Source organism: Coffea arabica, chromosome 3c (assembly GCF_036785885.1).
Source record: "Coffea arabica cultivar ET-39 chromosome 3c, Coffea Arabica ET-39 HiFi, whole genome shotgun sequence".
Taxonomy (NCBI): Eukaryota; Viridiplantae; Streptophyta; class Magnoliopsida; order Gentianales; family Rubiaceae; genus Coffea; species Coffea arabica.
In genome coordinates this window covers 30399279-30405961 of record NC_092314.1, presented here as the reverse complement: position 1 = coordinate 30405961, position 6683 = coordinate 30399279, and the positions used below count along the sequence as shown (strand labels likewise).

The 6683-nt window shown below is 34.2% G+C and overlaps 1 long non-coding RNA gene across 1 annotated transcript; it reads left to right on the top strand.

The window, feature by feature from the left end:
* The first annotated feature begins 698 nt into the window (after positions 1 to 698).
* Positions 699 to 4774, top strand: LOC140038100 (uncharacterized). The gene is made up of 3 exons (XR_011841910.1): positions 699 to 1118; positions 3281 to 3361; positions 4539 to 4774. It is a non-coding gene; the product is annotated as an uncharacterized lncRNA (long non-coding RNA).
* The last annotated feature ends 1909 nt before the right edge of the window (positions 4775 to 6683 follow it).

Genomic DNA, 6683 nt, shown 5'->3' with positions numbered 1-6683 from the left:
TCTGGTTTAGAAACCTAACTATAACCCCTTGTGGTTTCAACTACTTTGAAAATTGGACGAAAAACATCCAATCGAACAATAATACGTGAAATGTCAATATTGCCTCTATACAAATGAACTCCCTATGGTTTGTCAAATATTCAATTTAATCGCCTCTAGTTTGAAAAAATTACACTATAACTCCCTATGATTTCGACTAAATTGAAAATTGAATGGACAGCATCTTACATATATTAGGGGCAATATTGATATTTCACACACAACTGTTAGTTGGATGCTTTCTGTGAGGACTCACAAAATTTACTTATTTAATCTCCTATTTCTAGCTTATTTAATTATTTATTTGGTCTTTTACTCCGAATATTATTTTCTAAGCTCTTGAGACCTAATTACATGGAAATATAGTTTCATTATATTTTTAAAATGACTTGTTTCAAAAATTAATTTTCGGAAGCTCATTTTGTAAAAATAGTGAACACGTCTTTGGAAATCTTGATCGATTGAGAGTACAATAGGTTTGAAATATTGGAGACATGTACAATGGACCTAAATTAGGCATTTTAATGTTTAAATACTCAAGTGATAGTTATTAGTACTATCGTTATAAGAATTTCTCGGAAGTTTCGCGTTATTGCGCTTAAATTGGAGATACGCGTTTTCACACGCGCAATTTAAATTGAGGAACTTTAGACCCTTATTTTGGGACAATTAAGAGTGAATAATATTTATATGAATATAAATGCATTAGAAGTTTAGTACACTAGTGAAACAAACGCGAGAGGAATCGAGCACAAAACGCGCGCGTGCGCGCACTTTTTGCGGTTGACTTTTGTGCACCCAATCCTTAGTCATTAAGCTTCCTTTGGAAGCCTCATTTCAGACCACAATTTCTCTCTCTTGCTCCCTCATCTGGCCGAACAACAAAGCAAGAAAAACAGCTCAAGAGTTCTTCCAATTCCTCCATCAAATCTTCACCAAACCTCTTCCAATTCACTCCAAATTCGAACTACACTTAGCTTAACACTTGAGGAGTATTTTGAGCTGCAAAAGGGAGCTGAAAAGCCACGGTTTTCTGGAGCAAAGAGTGACCAAAATTTCTGATCTAATCATCCAAGAAGGTAGCAAATCATCCAACCCATAGATCTTAGTTTTTGTAAGATTTATTGCACATATAAGGTTATATAATCATGTGGGTAGCCTTGTTTATGGTATAAAATGTGAAAGTGGGCTCTATGAACTCCCACTCTTGGGTTGTTGCTGATTTGATGTTGGATGATGAAATTAATGGTGGTTTAGTGCTTATATTAGTAGATTAATGTTTTATTGTTGGTAGAAAATCAAAGGAGGTGCTTGGAGCAAAAGTGACCGTTTTACCCCTGCCTTGTCCGACCATTTTCGTGCCAGATTTTGAGATTCTAATGAATTGATTATGTTGTTTATCTATTATTGTAAGTGTGTACAAAATTTCATTGAAAAATAACATGATTTGGTTGGTCAAATGAGTTGATTTCCAAAGTTAGCAAAACTGGAAAATGAATCCCGTATTGCCCAGGCAGTCATTTTGTAACGGCCATAACTCTTTGTTCCGATGTCGAAATCAAGTGCCGTTTGCGGCATTGGAAACTAGACATTCCTAGCTTTCTATCGGTACCAATTTCACATTCTGGTTCCACTTGAGTGAGCCACACCATTCGATTGAATATCACTGTCCTGTTTCATTGCTCTCCAGGAGACAGGACAGAAATTGCTACTTGATGCTCAAAAACGAGCTATTTGTGAATGGAATTTGAAAATGGTTTCTTCTGAGAAAATTCAGCTTTAGAAGAGAGCTTTCCAACGCCATCAACCACGCCCAATTCCAAGTTGAATGGAGTGAGTTGTGGCCAAAGTTTGAAACTGCTACAGTGATAGAATTTTCCACTTGGACAGATTTGTAACTAACAATGATTTGGGACTTGTTGTTTTGGAAACTTTGATGTCCGACATCTACCAAACTTTAGATTAGATGTTCCTTGGACTTTGTTTCACAAATAAACCAGATTTGGGTTGGTTGCTTTGGACAAAATGTTTAAAAAGGAAAGAAGAGCTAGAAGACAGTTTTACCTTGGGAAATTTCCTGAACTTTGATGGTTTAGTTAACTACCTTCCCGTGTGAATTTTCAAATGAAATTTGATAGAAGAGTAATCCTCATATGGAGGTTTAATTGTACAAAATTTGGTAATATTCTAAGACCATTTTGATATGCAAATGATGTCACAAAATTCGCTCATCGAATCTGGAAAACTTTTCGTTTTCTCTTAGCCAAATGGTCAAATCTGATTTGGAGAGTTTTATTTCTAGAATTTGGATGTCAATGGTCTTTAAATTGCTCAGTGGATGTTTATGAACTCTTGGTTTCAATAATGGAGAGATTTGGAACTGATTTCATGGTACAAAAAGTTTGTAAACGAAAGAAAAGTGAGAAGGTAGTTTAGCCTTGAAACTCTTCATAAACTTTGGTTGTTTTAATGACTACCTTACCGTGAGAGTTTTTGTACGAAACTTAGTAGAAATGTTGTTCACACATGGAAGATTTAGTGTACCAAGTTTGATGTATTTCTAATGCCAACTTGATGACCAAATGATATTTCGAATCTAGTTTTAAACCTGGAAAATAGCCCAACAGTCTTAACTTTTTCAGCAACTTGGAGGTACTATATCTTGGTGCTCGAAACTCCATTTCTCGTTCCGCTTGTTTTGTTATACTCTTGGATTGCAACACTAATTGATTTCCAAATTTCAAAGGTTAGTTCAAAACAAGTGAATTTTGCCGAATTTCTAAAGTTGGCCAAAAACCAACTTAAATCTGTCTTGGTAATTCAAGTTACCAACTTTGAGCCAAAATTTGAGTGCCTTTCACTTACATTCGTGAAAAAGTGTCTTCTAAGAACTTTTAGTACTTTGAAAGAGGATTCCAACAGTACCAAGTTTTCCAATTTTGGACTTGTGGAGAGTGAAATATGATTTTTCAAATATTGCTTGTTAAATCTGGAATTTTCTAACTTAAAGGAAACTAAGGGTTTCAAACCCTCCATTTTCCTTCAATATCATTTGATCGTTTTACATTTGATTTCAAAGATGGAAATCAGATTTGTCTTGTATTTTAAAACCCACTTTTGAACCTCGAGTTACACGAACTCTTAGACTCGTCTCTGCGTTAATTTCTTAGATTGTACTAGTGTACAATTTTCCTCGATAATTAGAATGATTTTGAGTGGTAGTTGATTATTGTTTGCTCAGGCACTCGAGGGAATCTCCCAGAGGAACTCGGAGCGGACACCTAAGACGCTTGTTTAAGAACTACTCGCTTGTTTTGACTAGGTGAGTGTTCCATATAGGAATACGTAATTGGAATAAGTCTATGACATGCTTAACCCATGGTCATTAAGTATTTACCACACTCATGCACATTTGAATAATGTATACTTGAATTACTCGACATGAAACACCTGAAGTAGGTATATTTGAACTATTCGATATGAAATGCTTAAAGAGCATACTTATGTGATTACTTGAAATACTAGATATGAAATGTTTGGAGAGCATATTTTCATGATGTGTTTAAATGATTAATTATGCTATGACAGCATAAGTCGGTTGGAGTAAATCTCCTCGACTCTTACGTGGTGAAAGTGAAAAACGGCCAATGGCGGCCTATTGAAATGACATATGTCTACCAATTAACCGTAATTACTACCGTTAACCGTTTACCGTTTACCGTTAACCGTGTTTACTTACCGTTTTCTAATCTATTTGGTTACTTGCTTACTTGGTTATCTGCTTACGTGATCACCAACTTACTTGGTTACTTGACCACCTGATTACTTCATTATCATGAATCACATGTTATATGAAGCTGTCCATCATTATTAGGCGAGTGTGTACTTTACCTCACTCGACCTACTCAAATGATGAATTTTACCTTTTGTCGAATTACTTGGTTACCTGTGCATGTTGTAAGCTCTAAGCTGAACTTGGGCCCTGCCCTTGGTTACTGACCTACTCGAGCCAGGACTGGGCTCGGTCGGGTAGGTTGGAACCCTGGGCCACCGTTTCGGTATACTCGAGTATTACCACTGGAGGGATAAGGCGATGGCCAGACCATACCGTGGGGATCAGAAGTCATAAGGTGCAGATGACCGACAGAATTCCACTGGAACACCGTATCCTACCGTATATGTTTACCTTGTATCATGATAATTGTTTCATGCTAAAATGTCAACATGAAATCCTGAACTATGCCTGTGATACGCTCCATACCTGTTACCTGACCAATGTACTTATATCATGATACCTGTCTCATGATAAATGTCTCATACCATGATAAATGTCTCAAATTACTCGTACAATGATTATCACCTCATGATAACACGCCATTGTGTAACATTGAACCATGCATATGATATGCCCAACTTACTTGATTTATTTGAACTGTTAGAGTGTCTTGGAACCTCACTGGGCTGTGTAGCTCATCCCACGTTGTGGTTTTCTTTTACAGGGTTCGAGACCAAGGGTGCTCGTGAGTAGTACTAGATTGTTTTCTTTTGAAAACTTTAAGTTATATTATAACGGATGGCTATTGTACCCTTTTCCGTTGGGTTGTATTTAAGCTTGGAAGCTGCATAATTGTAAGTGTGAGATATTTGGAGTACTTTAATTATGTATTGAAGTTACTTAAAGTATTTCGAGCTTTTGAATGATGGATTGTAGTGAGTCCTGGCGAGAGCTGGGCAGGCGTCCCGCGGATACCCTTTGGTTCGCCTTAGGGAGAAGTGGGGGCGTTACACTTTCTGTCCAATTTTCAATTTAGTCAATACCATAGGGAGTTATAGTGTAGGTTTCCAAATTAGAGAGAGTTAAATTGAATATTTATCAAATCATAGGAAGTTTTTTGGTCTTTTATCCTATAATAAAAAATGGGATAGATAATAGCATAGGAATTGTGACAGAAGATCGTCAATGAAAGTCGTAGAAAATCTAGATAAGATGATAAAATCATTTTTGCCCTTTACCTTCTCACTTGTGTGCTTCAGAGAACATCCAAAATAAACTTTTGCCCACACAGAGAGGACGACTAATCTTCTGTTCCACTTTCTATGTTATTCTCTGTCCCATTTTTTATTATATTGATATTTCTTCTTCATAAACATCATGTTTAGTTCTTTTTTATTTTTCTTAAAATCCAATAACTATTAACTAAATAATACACAAAATTTAACAAACTCAAAAAATCAAAATGCATAAAAAATGAGATTTTTTTTATCAATTTTCTGCTGTATTTTAAATTTACTATTATATTGCCTTTTTAGAAGGTGGCATGCCACCACTCGGACTCAAATTGAGATCCTCTAACACTGCTTCCTAAGAGCAGCATGTCTTAACAAACTCAAAAAATTAAAATGCATAAAAATAAGATTTTTTATGAATTTGTTGCTGTATTTTTTAATTTTCTATTATATTGCTTTTTGAAACTATTGTATTTACTCAATTAATAGTTATTGAATTTTAAAAAAATAAAATGAACTAAAACATGATATTTATGAAGGAGAAATAGCAATATAATAAAAAAAGAGATAAAAAATGGCACAGGGAGTGGGACAAAAGATCCGTTGTGGCTTTAGTCATAGAAAGTTTAGCTTATTATGATGATAGCCTGAAACTTGTCATAAAAAATGACTTTTTGTGGTGAATTAGACTTTTGTCAAAAATTATCTTGTCATAAAAAGTACCATTTTTGTAAGTACTGTGATTCTTAAATTTTACTCCTTCTTTTTAGAAAAAATTTTAAAAAAAGGATCAATTAGATGGGAAAAATATTTTTTTCATAAATAATTAATTTACTATTAGTCAAACAAAAAACTTCACATTTAATTTACTACCTTGGAATAAAAAATACACAATTAAAGCAATAAAATAATTTGATTTAATTAATTAACTAAAGGGTTTAGGAGTTATTTGCTTTAATAACTAGTTCAATTTACAAACTCTTACAGCTTGACGATTTTTAGGTATTGGGAAGTTAACTACAAATTTCTTTAGTTTTTTTTTTTCTTTAACAAGTCATTCTTTGACAAATTAATATGACCAATTTGACTAAACTAGTCAAATCGCCAATTTATATGAAAATCAAGAGGCTTGAAATTGTATGATAGTCAAATGGTTTCATTAGAAAAAAATCAATATTAATATTAATATGTGGCCAAAGTTGTAAAAATTCTATGACAATTTAGTGACAACATAAAATTATCACTAAAGCTATCCATTATTATAGTGACAACAGATAGTTGTCAGTAAAGAAAGTACACAAGCTTCAGTGACAACATTGCAAAGTTGTCAAAGAAACAGAGATAATAATAGTGATGACATTCACCAAGTCGTCACTAAGGTATTCCCCAATAACTCCCGTTCTCTTGGATCCAGTTGGTGGGAATATATTTGTAATGACAAATCACAAGTCGTTACTAATTAGTTAGCTCCATGAGGCATTTGTGATGACTTTCAAAGTTGTGGATAGAGGATCTCATTCTGTGACAACTTTTTTGTTGTCATTGATGATCAAATTTCTTGTAGTCTATCTTCGTGAAACGATTTTGCCTTCTACTTATTCATGTATATTTATGCTTAGCTGTGTATACAAATTATT